Source organism: Numenius arquata, chromosome 9, assembly GCF_964106895.1.
Source record: "Numenius arquata chromosome 9, bNumArq3.hap1.1, whole genome shotgun sequence".
Lineage (NCBI taxonomy): Eukaryota > Metazoa > Chordata > Aves > Charadriiformes > Scolopacidae > Numenius > Numenius arquata.
The window spans coordinates 41,987,034-42,001,331 of NC_133584.1; positions in this window are offsets into that span (position 1 = coordinate 41,987,034).

A 14,298-nucleotide genomic window follows, 5' to 3' on the forward strand; every position below is an offset into this window, starting at 1 on the left:
TTTTGCTCGGCCAGCTGGATCATGTCTACGTGACCCTTCTCAGCTAGCCATTCTCCCACAATTCCCCCGTTTTTATTTTGAATGACATAGGCTTGGTTAAACATCTGTAACACAAGGGTTTTCATACAAGACAACACACAACTCACACAAAGCAATGCTATTAGTACAATGATTAAGACTAGCAATCTTGTCTGTAAAAGGTTTCTCAGCCATCCGGACAGACCCAACCAGTCTCCAAGAGCACCCCTATAAGGCACGTAGTAAATGGGGAGCGGGGTGTTGCTAGGCTTGCACAAAAGCTGGTTGTGTTGAGTGACTGAGCTAAAGTTATCCACACATTTTCTCGTGGGTCAAACATCTCGCTATATGGGATGGCTCTTATGCTTACAACTAAGGCAACTACTATAAAGCTTTCTATACCTAAATTAACCATTTTCTCTGTTTCAACTTCTAAGCAAATAGCATGCACATAATACCCAGGGGTTACAGACCCCACAGACTGTACAATTAATTTCTGTCTTTGCGACCTCGTGGTTCACACTCAGGCGCAGCAGTCTCAGTCCGTTGGTTTATGGTGATTAGTCGGGTCACCTTCAGCGGCGACTTCAGGGTGGTCGATGGCAGGCCTTACCCAACGGCTGGGAACCCAGATGGTACCTTGTCCCCTATGGTCCATCGTAAAAGGGGTGATTTGCAAGCAAGGGTCAATCCTCCTACTCCTGCAACCGTGGCATTGCTCGCATAGGTCGGCCATTGAGCCGGCCACTTATGCGTGCTGATTATGGAAATGTCAGCGCCAGTGTCTAGAAGAGCAACAAGTGATATAGTTAGGTTGGCGTATTGCACAGCAACCGGGCGTTGTGGCCTTTGGCGCAAGCCGACAGTTAGTAAGGCCATTTGTCCTGTAGATCCAAAGGCTCCTTGCCCTCGTGGCTGCTCTTGCAGTGGTGGAAGGGCTCCCGCAAGATGTGGTAGGGGAATTAATTGCGCCACCTTGGTGCCTTTAGCGATGAAGAGCGGTGGAAATAACGTGTGGGCCATGATCTGGATCTCACCGTGGTAATCTTTATCAATCAGTCCCACCAACACATTAAGTCCCAGCATGGTGGCTGATGAACGGCCTATAAGTAGTGCTCCAACAGCTTGTCCATTGATACAGATTGGTCCCTGTGTGCCGGTAGCAATGCTGACAGGCTTTGAGTCCAACAGGGTACAATCTACTGCTGTTGCCAGGTCCAAGCCGAGGCTTCCGCTTGTGGCTGGTCTGAGCTGAAGGGATTGAGTGCTGCCGGATATGCAGCCGCTTTTTGTGTCGGCGCGGGGCGGCTCTTCCCGCTGAATCGTCCGTTTCCCGGTTTGGTAGCGTGACATGCAGTCTCATTGTGGTTGTCCGACCGGCAGTTTCTGCACCATACTGAGCCGGCGTCGCAGTTCCGTCTGATGTGTCCAGCAGCGCCGCAACGGTAGCATCGTGGGCGAGGTGATCCAGTAGCATTTAATCGATGAACGGAGGCTTGCAAAGGAGCAAGGGCTGCAAGAACTTGACTCTGCGTAGCCTGCGCGTGTTCCTTTAAACTATTCCCTAGTTCCTTTACTGCCTCAACTAACATTGCCTGTGGCCCTACCGGTACCTGAGCCATCCTTTCTAGTCCTTCCTCGATAGTCCATGTCCCTGGCAATGTAGCCAAGATGTTGCGTGTGGCCGGATTACTATTTTGTATAGCACACTGCTTTAGTATAATGCCTCTGAGATAATCGGGCACCCCGGCCGCCTGTATGGCGTCTGCTACTCGATCTATAAATAGGCCAAATGGTTCCTCCCTTCCCTGCTTAATACCCATATATGAAGGGACTCTTTTTTTTTTTTTTTTTTTTGAGTGAACGGCTTTTGCTTTTTTCTTTTTTTTTTTTTTTTTTTTTTTTTTAGCTCGGTGTTGCAACGGGGCGTTAGCGACTGCCCGCCACGGCTTTATCAACTTTTTGGCTGATTTATTATCGCATATAACTTCGTCAAACAATTTATCCTCATATTTACGCCATTCCTCGTGTTCAAAAACCGTATCTGGATTATCAAAGCAACCTCTCGCTACTCCATACGCTGATAACCCAGGCAACTCCCTTTTACAATCTATACCTTGAACGCTCCGCTTTTCTAAAAAGCATTTGAGCAAATCATACGCCGCTTGTCTATTCATACCTTTGTCAGCGCGCTGTTGCAGCCTTCCAGACTTCGGCGGCGCGTAGCCGGCAGGACACTCTCTATAGGTGCTCCAGGGCGCGGGGACCTTTTCCTTTAATCCCTTTCGCTCTCGGGCGCGGGGACCTTTTCCTTTAATCCCTTTCGCCTCCTGCGCTGCTTACAGGACCAGCACTGAGACTCCGTTGACCGTGGCTCGCAGGTTCAGCCCTCTGTAGGGTCCCTGTTCGGGCGCCATTTGTCGCGACGGAGGGAAGACAGGGCCACTCAATATGAGTGATCAGCAAGCTTCGTTTATTGATTCACACAGTGCCCTTTTATGTTCTAACATAATTAGCTCATACATATTACAAAAGTTAAGCTCATGATTGGTTAGTTCTTAGAAAGATCAACTCCACCCTTGGTTCCTTCTTTACAGTTACTTTCATCCTCTTTTCCCATGCCTGAGCAGCTGCAACCTCTCTGTTATCTTACAACAATTATAGTCAAGGACAAGGTGTCTTTACCAGCCCAGTAGTTACGGGGGCTGAATCCGATGTTTCTCAAGCTTTTGCTCGGCCAGCTGGATCATGTCTACGTGACCCTTCTCAGCTAGCCATTCTCCCACAACCCCTCAGCTTTTAAATTAGGGGCTTGATAAAAGTGCCTGGCAGATGCCTCCAGAATTTGTCCCTCTTCTCGGCACCCAGCTCACCTGTACCCCTAGCAGGGTGCTTCAGGGACAACTGTCTGTTCAGGCACCAAAGACAAGACTGAATCCTGCCCTCTTCAGTGTAAGTGCTCACAGGCTGAAAACAGCTCACTAGTCCAGTCTCTTCCAGGATCAATCCTGCATCTTTTGTGGACCTGCGGTGCTGGGCCGTGGGACTGATCTTGACAGTAATCTCACTGCTCATCAGTCACACTACCAAACTCCTGCTTAGACCATCTGGTTTTAGGCCATCGTACCACTGCTTTTAACCTCTTCTCTCCATTCATGAAAGACTAGAGTCAGAGGAGGCATATGCATGAGGATCTTTCTCAAAGCAGTGAACAGAAGTACGGCTAGGCTTTGCTTCTCATTCCCTGTGTCCATGAAGGCAAAATGGGTCAGAGACACACATATTCTCCTACAACTGCCCCTGTTCTTCTTCTTCCAGCATCACCCAGAAGATTAAGGGCAGGATTTTTCCCTGACCAAATAATTTTAAAACTGTCACTGACAATTCATAGAAAAAAATAGGGAAAAATACCTGGACAATAACAAACTGATGATAAATTACTCAAATGCTATTTTACCATAGTATTCATTCTAATGCAAAGCTGTTTAGGCAATCAGTGTTTTCTCTGCACCTCTTTCCTCATCTCCCCTTTTGGCACACCACTTCCTTGGCTTAAGAAACAGTTTGTGCTGCACATCAAGACTACTGATGCCTCCATGGCTAGAAGGGACGGACTAGAGTATACAATAATGTGGAAAAGCTTGTAAAATGAGCTGCAGGCTAGTCTAGGAGGCCCAAGAAATAGCTGCTGCTTCCAACAAAATGATTAGCCGATATTGCACTATAAGCACTACAGTGCAGCAAAAGCTTTTTTTTTAATTTAGAAGCCTGAGGAGAAGGAGAAGAAGGTAAGTAAGAGTGGGCTTCCTTTCTAAAAACAATAGGATCAGTAAAAGGTGAAGAGTGTACAAGCAAATTACTTCAAGAAGTTCTTGGCTTGATAACTTCAGGAATCTTGCTACACTTTTTTCATATACACTTTTTTGAGATAATTTGCATTTGAAACTTAGCATGAAATGAAAAGTCAGAATGGGTTTTGTGATGCAGTTGAAGACGTGCCCTCTGTGCACTTCTTGCTGGCCAGACTAGTGAGCTCCTTGCCCCATGCACTCTGCAGAGACCTTTTTAAGCGCTGATCTTTCATCAGGCAGACACCTGCCAAACACAGGTCCGGATAGTGGAGCTGCAGGCTCCATTTGACAGCAGGCCACCCAAAGCTTCAGTGTGGAACAGGAGGCTGAAGCTTCCTTCACTGCTATAATACCAGTTAGCTTGTAAGAAAGAAAAGCTATTTTTTTTACACAGTGACACAGGGAAAGGATGTCTGGATTCAGGCACTTATATCTTGCGCGGTCAGAGCAGACACGCGGTCGGTCGGCGAGGCGGCGGCAGCAGCACCGGTCTGGCAGGCGGCGCGCGACACACAGAAAAAAAAAAAAAGTAGTCACTTGGCAGAAGAGATTTTTTGAATCACGGTTGGAACTCGGCCAAAGGCTATTAAAAAAACTGTGGGTACCCAAACTGAGGCCCCACACAAACATGCAGGCACCCAGGCAACTGGCTGCAGTGAGTGCTGGAACCTTGCAACAGAGGGTGGCAGAGACACCACCTGTGTTAGGTGTGAGCAGATCAGCAATCTGCTTAACATGGTGGCTGAACTAAGGGAAGAAGTCAATAGACTAAGATCCATAAGGGAATGCGAACAAGAACTAGATGTGTGGTATCAGGCACTGCAGATCCCTGTAGCAGAGGGAGGTGACCCAAGGAAGAAGGAGGAATGGATACAAGTGCCTGTTAGAAGAGGCAAGGGAAAACCCTCACAGCCCCCCTCTTCTCTCCATTTACCCCTGCACAACAAGTATGGGGCACTGGAGGTTGAGGGTGAGGCAAATGAGAAGGTAGAAGAAGCACCATCTGGGGAGTCACCTAAAGCAAATCAGTCTCCCCCTCGCATCAGAACCTCTACACTACAAAAAAAGAGGAAGGTTATTGTTATTGGTGACTCCCTTCTGAAGGGAACAGAGGGTCCCATATGTCGGCCGGATCCTTCCCACAGGGAAGTCTGCTGCCTCCCTGGGGCCCAGGTCAGAGACGTTACCAGAAGGCTGCCAAGTCTGGTACAGCCCTCTGACTACTATCCGTTAGTAGTTATTCAGGTGGGTAGCGATGAAGTCAACACTGGAAATTCAAAAACAATCAAAAAGGACTTTAAGACACTGGGGAAACTGGTTGAGGGATCAGGGGCACAGATAATTTTCTCGTCAGTACCCTTAGTCGCAGGTAGGAATACCGAGAGGAATAAAAAAATATGCATGATTAACAAGTGGCTCAGAAACTGGTGCCACCAACAAAATTTTGGGTTTTTTAATCTTGGGGAACTTTATACGGCACCAGGTCTCCTAGCAACGGATGGAATACATCTGTCTCAGAGGGGGAAAAAGATACTGGCATGTGAGTTGGCAGGGCTTGTTGAAAGGGCTTTAAACTAGGCTCGAAGGGGGAAGGGGTTAAACACAAGTCCAGCAGAAATAAGCCTAAGGAGAGCCTTCAGCCTGCCATCTCACTTGAAGTGGGAGATGCTGTAAATACTGTAACAAAGGCATGGTCTTGCAGAGAGGGACCGAGATCCCCTGAGACAATAGGGGACAGAAGTGTATTTGGCACAAAACATGTTGGGGGATCAGTGGAGTGCCCCTCTAAGAAGGAGACACAGCCAGCAGACCGAGGTGGACCGAGGACAGACTGAGGGTTGTTTAGCTTGGAGAAAAGAAGGCTCCGGGGAGACCTCATAGCGGCCTTCCAATACCTGAGGGGGGCCTACAGGAAGGCTGGGGAGGGTCTGTTTACAAAGGTCTGCAGTGACAGGACGAGGGGCAATGGTTTTAAGTTGGAGAAGGGGAGATGTAGATTGGATATTAGGAAAAAATTCTTTACCATGAGGGTGGTGGAACACTGGAACAGGTTGCCCAGGGAGGTGGTTGAGGCCCCTTCCCTTGAGATATTCAAGGTGAAGCTTGACGAGACCCTGGGCAACCTGGTCTAGTTGGGGGTGTCCCTGCTGACTGCGGGGGGTTGGACTAGATGACCTTTGGAGGTCCCTTCCGGCCTGGACCAATCTATGAATCTATGAATCTGGATGAGAGCAGAACTTTCTGAATTTTTCTCAGTTCTAGTATTCCAATGAAGTTAGCACATTATATTTTGCATCAAAGGAGCACACAAAACTCGCAGAAAACTCACATTGTCATCTACTTATATCAGTACGTTCTGATGCTGAATAAAATCTGGAATAAAAATCCAAAGAGCATTCTTTGGCTATTCCATGTTCAGTTACTTTGATTTCATTTCTGCAGCATTGAGCAATACCACCTGCTTTTGCCAAGGCAAATTAATTTATTTATTTGGTTAATTATCATTGCTGCCTTTACCATACAATTATTGTGTTTGGTGGCCTTGATCCTACAGTGGTCTACATTGACACAGCTCCACTGATTTTCAAGAAAAGTAGTTTTTCATGTTCATGTGATAAACATTTATGTACAAGGCAGAAATGTGGGGCTTGCTTAGAACTCTCAGCAGAAATGCTAAGCAGTAGATTGGCACAGAAATCTCACTCTGCTCATTCTGTGTTTGTGCAAGGTGATGCATCACCTCTGGGTACTGTTGGAGCTTGCTGCTGAGGGAAAGCAGCTTCCATAAGGAGACTGGGTGACCTTGTGGCAGCTGGAGAACTAGTGTTGGGCTTCATGAAAGGGCTCGGGGCCCAGGCCACCTGTGGGAGTCATTCAAACGGCTGTTACTAGTGGTGCAGGGAGCCTCTCTCATGTTTTACAGATAAATAGGCGGCTTCTGCTGCCATCAGGATTGGGAGCAGCAGCCAGCTAACAAACAGCTTTCCAGGATGATGCTTACCCAGCCATTTGAGCCACTACTCAGACAAAGGAGAGGAGGAGGAAGGTAGAGGTTGGGGTTTTTTTCCTACAGTGCATAAGCTTCAGTGTTTGCCAGCTGAAAAGAAACAAGCAAAGTGTTTTAACTACCAAACAAGTAGCACAGACAATATGCACTGAAAACATGAACTCCCCAAGTGCCTGTGAGATGAAGGGGCTGGTGCCGCAGGGGAATGGGCAGGGACAGGACAGCACTCTGTCCTCCCCCACACCCACCGTTCTCCTGGGGTCCCTCCCGTCCCTCAGGTCGGCTCTAGCTTGCGGCATGCAGCTATCTTGGCGAGACACTCGTCTCTCCTCTGCAAACACCATTTATCTTTCAGCTTGAAGCAGGGCATCATAACTGGATGTCCTTTGAGACTTCTCTGGAATAAGAATTGCATTGAACTTGATTTTTACCTCTGCTCTGTATCTGCCCTGCATAGAGAAAATTAATTCCCATTGATTCCCAATGAAGGAAGAAGTCAGTATAAAACAAAATCTGCCAGAAATATCTGGGATTTTCTCTCAGAAAAAAAATACGAGACTGGAATCTTCTCACCTTGCTGTGTCGCATGCAGAGCAACCAAATTAAAAAAAAGAGAGAGAGACATTTATCCTTCTCAGCAAATATATTCCAGAGACCTTTCTAAACCTCCCTATAGCCTGGCATATGCTACAATACACCAACTTATTAGTATTACAAAAAAGAATTCAACATATTTTTCATTAACTTTTTTTTAAAAATCCTATGCTCGGATATAAACCACACATAAATTGCAACTTATTTACATGAGCCCTCACAAACGTTTGTGGATTAATTCTGTGCACAGAGTAACTTGTCATAGCAAGACAGTTTTAGACCAGCAGTCAGGGTACAATGTATATTTTATGCTACAGCGCCATCTACAGTAAGGACTGAATTACCTTGTGGTAAACTTTGTATTTTATCAAATGTTAAATCTCACAGTAGGCTTGAATTTACACGCGTCTGTGGATTTGTTATGTTATTCCCAATTAGCAATACAGATTTCTGGTTAATGGATGATAACCTTTGCTTTCTTGTCTGTTCTTGCTCTAAGTTTGCTTCACTTGTTTATATTTTATAGGCTAAATTTTGTACTTTTCAATTTTATAATACTGTAGTCTGTGGCAACTCTTTCGGATTATATAAAATGTAGGAAGCATTTAGATTATATCAGATGTTACAAATAAAACAGAGATCTGCAACTTAGATCCTGAGTTATGTCACATGTTATGTTTCAAGCCCAGGTCTCTCCCTTTCTTCCAGTTGTCACAACAGAGAGATATTTGATGCCAGACAAATTAGCTGCCCCACTGTGCCTGGATCCTGGCCCACTGGTCATCCACATAGATGCTAGTTCGCTCCCAAGTTCTCATTCAAGCAACTGATTGGCTTCATATGAGCACAATCCCTGGGTGCTTTTCCTTGTTCATTGTTCTGAGGAGAACAGAAAAAATAATGTTTTTCTTCCATACCACCAAGTTTCTGGAAAAACCTTATCTCTAGAGGGCACTATCATACAAAATATCTTTCAGTCTGGTTGACCATAGTTATCCCCCCACCCCTCAGTTCCTTGTAATTATACAACATCACTGTATATCTCATTGTACACATTTAAATTTAGAATTTGTGCTAAACGTGTAAACTCTGCTGGAAGTGTCTGTAGTTTAACAGGACGTTTTCCCCTTTGTTTATAATATTTTCCTTTATTTTTCTTTTGCTATAAATCTTACCTAAATTTCCCTAAATGTTGGAATTTTCATAGAATCATGGAATTGTCTAGGTTGGAAGGGACCTTTCAGGTCATCAAGTCCGACCATCAACCTAACACTGACAAAAACCATCACTAAACCATATCACTAAGCACTACGACTACCTGTCTTTTAAATACCTCCAGGGATGGGGATTCCACCACTCCCCTGGGCAGCCTGTCCCAATGCTTGGTAACCCTTTCAGTGTAAAATTTTTTCCTAATAGCCAGTCTGAACCTCCCCTGATGCAGCTTGAGGCCATTTCCTCTTGTCCTATCACCCATTACTTGGGAGAAGAGACTGACTTCCGCTTCACTACACCCTCTTTTCAGGGAGTTGTAGAGAGTGATGAGGTCTCCCCTCAGCCTCCTTTTCTCCAGGCTAAACAGCACCAATTCCGTCAGATACTCCTCATAGGACTTTTTCTCTAGACCCCTCACCAGCTTCATTGCTCTTCTCTGGACCCGCTCCAGCACCTTAATGTCTTTCCTGTAGTGAGGGGCCCAAAACTGGACACAGTAATCTGTTACTGACTTACACCAGTTTGCAATGTGGGATCCAGTGAATCTACCTTTGCCTCCCAAATGTTCCAAACTTTAAAATTATATTGGGCGCCCAAAAGAAATTTATTCTAAACCTGCAATTCTTTATTGCTTACTATCTGTTAGAAAAGCTAGCACTTTCACAAATTGGACCAGACACTGGAGTGCATGAGATAAAGTCCTTGGGGTTTTTTCTGTAGCATTATTAGCCCTTTAATTCTACACTGCAAAGAAAAAAAATGTTGCAGGTGAAAAAAAGTGTAGGACAAGGAGGGATAGGAAGTATGGGAAGTCCCAGGGTAGGAGTTTATAAACTTCTCCCTAGTGTCCCACAGTAAAACACCTGCACCAAATTCTTCTGAACAGTTCCAGCAAATTATTTTTCTTCTGACAATTTAGCATAGTCTTAGGTGATTCACCTTATGCTTTCTCCTGTTACAGCACAGGAGTTTAATGTAAGAAACAGGTGGAATTAGAATCACAATCTTGTTTTATTTAAGAGAGGAGCTCTATGTATGGAAAGACTCTGTTGTAAATTGGAATAATGATTCCTTGCAAGCAGACTTCACAGTTAATAACTTTACCTCCTGAGTGTCAGAAAAGTATTGGCAGAGCTAACAAGAAGAGTAAGAGCTGTACCGGTGGCCTAATGCAGATTCATAAGTGGAATAATTCCTGAAGGTATGTGTAATGTAACACACATCTGAAACGATAAAGCAGCTGCTCCACACTTTACTACTTTTTCGCAATAACCTTAGCAGAAAGCTCGAGGGTTCATGAATTGAGAAGCCAGGTAACGCTTCCTGTAAACTGGGCAGGGCAACAGAGACAGCTAAAATATCCCAAATTGTCTAAAATTTATAATTTAAAGTGACTGGATATGGCATTTATTTCACTTTTTCTGTTTTTTAACAAGTGCCGAGTCAGTTTCAATACTTTTCTCAATGATAAAGTCTTCCCTAGAGTGTTATTTCATTTTTATATCTCTTCCAGATCTAAAGAAATGGTGGCCTTTTGTATTATACACATCTTATTCACTTAAAAACATAAGGTTTGAGACAATTAAAAAGCTTTAGACTGTCCGGTCTGACTTCCCATGTCTGACAAACCATTTTTGTACAGTTACCTTGCAGTAGATCTTATGATTTATGATAAATCCTGTAATTTATGCCTAAGCAAAGTTTGAGCAAGGTTTTCTGCTCTTTTCATAGCTGAATATCAAATAAGAAAACAGTGACGACCCTATACATGACTAGGTTAAGCCACTTGTCTGTCTTTATATGGGGATGATACTGCCCTTTCTATTTCTACGCTCTAGGATTGCTGCCATATTGTTACATATGGTGCCTCTGGTTCTTCCCCTGTCTCTAAATAGGGGTGCGATGTCACCTTAGCTTTAATTCCATTTAATACCTCATTTGTAACATGATTGTGTCTCCCTGGCTGGGAATTAGTCATGATTTGGAGACAGTGGGAGAGGACGTATCCATCACTTCGTGGGTAGTTGGCTCCAGCTGTTAATGATACTGTGTCTTGTTTTGAACCCAAATTCTCTGGCTTCAGGTTTCACTTGCTACTTCTTGTTGCCTTTCTCTGCTATGTGTTTTTGCCTCGTGGGGATATAAAGGTTCTGTAAAAAATTCATGGTTTAGACTTTTTTTTTTTTTAAATTAAATAACTGAAGGCTTTAACACTCATAAAGTATTTTCTTTAGTCCTCAACTGATTTTTGTGACTCTTTTTGTAACTCTCCAACTTTTTCAATGTTTTTTTAATTACTGGATGTGCTGAGTGTAGACAGAAAGTAAAATCACTTCTGCTACTCACTGTTCTCCTATTAAATTTTTAACCCAGGATCACATCAGCTTTTTTTGAAACAACAGTATCTTGAAAACTTCTGTTGAATTACTTCTCCTCAAGACCCTCCTGAAATGCTGTATTTTAGAATAGAATCCTTTTCTTCATTAGGAACAGATTCCATATTGGTTTTTTACCTTTAAAATAATATCATAATTTTTAATGAAAAAATCATCATACAGAGTTTAACTGTAATAGACCTTTCTTTCTGCTTCACCATCTGTAAGAAGTGTGGGCTCATAATACTTCCAGAGAGGCATGAGATTTGTGGCTCTTATTGAATGTGGAGCTCAGAGGAAACTGGTTACTGAAAGTCATAGACATAGGATCTCTCTCAACACCCTCTGCATCCTAGCCCTGCCCCAGATGCTTTCATGCCAGTGGAAATCTACCTGCATGCCAGTTTTTGTACTGGCTCTATAAGGCTTGTGGTCCTCATACTACACATACATACTACCTACTCGTACTAGAAAATCAACCCAGTTCCTTTTAAGGAGTGATGAGCTGGAGTTTGTGCATGTTGCGGGTTTTGAATCATGACTTGTAAGATGCAGCAAAAAAAATTGAATTTCCCATATCATGCAAGTGCTCACAACTCCTTTTCATCACTATTCATTATTGTAATGACTAAACATTACCAGCCACAAATATGAGCAGCCCTTTAACATGTTCTTGAAATTCCAGAAGGCAATTGTTTCCAGACTTTGAACACAACCTCCCAATGCTTGGCAAAGCTGTATTCTTATTTTGGTTTAGTAAATGCACAGAATCCACACACAGATTTTGCTGTTACAATATTATTCCCCCTTATCTGTTATAGCATCGTTCATAATACTTCTCACAGTTGTGAAGTACTGTATTTAGTTGAGGGAGTTATTGATTTCATCACCCCCTCCCAGCCTTTCCCAGTAGAATGTGTTCACTAGCAACCATATCATAGATTAGACCAGCATGACAGTTTCAGATAACCAGTTCATGATTTCACAGACCTTTGGAAATGTCAAAAGATTAAGACATACACAAAAATAAAATTTTCTAAGATTTAAACCAAAATTGTTAACATGGAAAACAAACAGACATTGCTGAGCATTTCTGAATGATGTCCATGGCCTTGGTGATCTCAAAACAAGATGATGTGGGGTAACAAACCCTAGCAACATCCAATCTGATTCTCTTTTGCCTTATTTTTTTTATCCTAATGGATTCATACTTTAGTTCAAAGATGAATGATTATTTTTATCACGGAAAGTTCATTTTACTGACTAAGATGCAAAAAAAAAAAAATATGTGAAGATATCCTTCCAAGAAAAGGATTCACACTTCTCTAACCAAGTAAGTTTTGGGGTTGGGGCAGGGGGCTAAGTGTATGCACGTATGTTCAGGGGTTGCACAAAGGAATTGTTTAAGTTATAGTCATAGACTTGCACTTAGACACCAAAAAAATGCAAAACACTCTTTTCCTGCTTTTCAGCAGTCTTATTTCAGATGCTAAATAACCAGTTGTGGGAACTTGAAATTGGTGATGACTAAATGCATTGCTTCTTATTTCATCCATAGTCTGATTGTTTTCTCTCAGATATTTATGTGATCGTGTTAATTCTCTGTGCATATGACCTAAAGTTTTCTTTTTCATCAGTGGCTTCTCCACTATTGGCAAAACAAACAGGTTGATATGGTGGAGAGAAGAGGTTTCAAAGAAAAATAAGCAGGACTACTTCTGATAAGCGACTGAGGCAGGGGAAATGGAAGGGGTCTGTGAGCACCATGGAAAGAACACTGACACGCTCTGCAGAGTCCAGCTTTGGTTGTCCTACCACTTGGGATACATACTTGCCAAGGTAGAAAAACAAGTGAAGGGCGGGCTTCTAAATTTTACTGAATGTTGTGATGAACCAGGGAACCAGGGTTGACTGATGGCATTACACTTTCACTAGCACAGGCCAGAGAATGACTGAAAATCACAGCAACATGGTGGCAGTAGCTCAGTTATTCAAGGATTGCTTCAAATATTATACTCAAATATGGCTTGTGCAGATGCCTCCAACCTTACATTGCCCTGAAGCAAGGGGTGTAGTACCTCATTTTCAGGGTGGTGCCATGGGCTTCTGCTGTTCCTTGATGACACACAACAGGCTTAGCTGTGTTAGGAGCCTGTGACCTGCCCCCACTGTGCTATGTGACCTGCCGGTTACCACTGCTCCATCCCGTGACCAGTGCTTTGGGTTTCACACCATGGGGAAGAAGGAACTTGGAGGGGTGTGAAGTGTTTTGTGCCCACAGCTGATGAACACTGTGATGTTACTGCTGTTACTGTATGATCTGATGCAATTTCCCTGCAAATGACTTTTTGTGCCAAAACCAGGGCTTTCTCACCTGGAGGAGGAGGGAACACCAGACAGCACGAGGCTAACACCAGGTTAATCTCAATTTATTAAGTGGTCCAAGCAAGGGAAGAGCTGTGTCAGACAAAGCTTTGCCCAGACACAAACACATACGTGGGATCACCATGCCAGTGAGCCGTCACAGCCCATGCTGGGGTAAGATGGCACTCGGCCCAGCTGGCTCAGTGTTTGGCTCTAGACAACAACGCAGCTCCAACACAGCAGTCCTACCTTGTGTCCTCTGCTTCCACAATGACTTCAAAGTCTACTACAATGCTTCCCCCAATCTCTGTTACTCAGCAGGGAGGTGGGTGATAGCCAGATGGTGGCACAAGCTGTTAGTCAGATCAGTCCACGACAAAGTTAAAGTATGCCCTTTCAGCAGTGTCAGGTATAGCTATATGTACCCGTATAATTGAATTGTATTGAATTGAACAAAAACTAAATCATCATTGTCTTTCCAGACAGTTATGATTAATAACTGTCATCCAAGCCATAATAACTCATCTTTATTATAAAGTATTACTTTGGTATATTTAAAGATATATCACAGTATTTCTACCATAATATTTTCTCTCGTTAATCTGAATTTTCACAAAAACATGTCAGTGTCATATTCTTGAGGAACCACACTTGAAGTGTACCTACTGGACAATGATTAAACATTAATACTTATCTTTTAAGGATCTATGAGATAAGTGTTTTAGTGTAGACTTGAAATTGTAGTGTTAAACTTATCCAAATTCTGTGCAATGCTACGTCAACAGACTTCTAGTAGTCTAAACACATTCTATCAAACCTTCATAAATCAAACCTGTAATCATACAATGAAAATTTGGTTTGGCTGGGATATTCT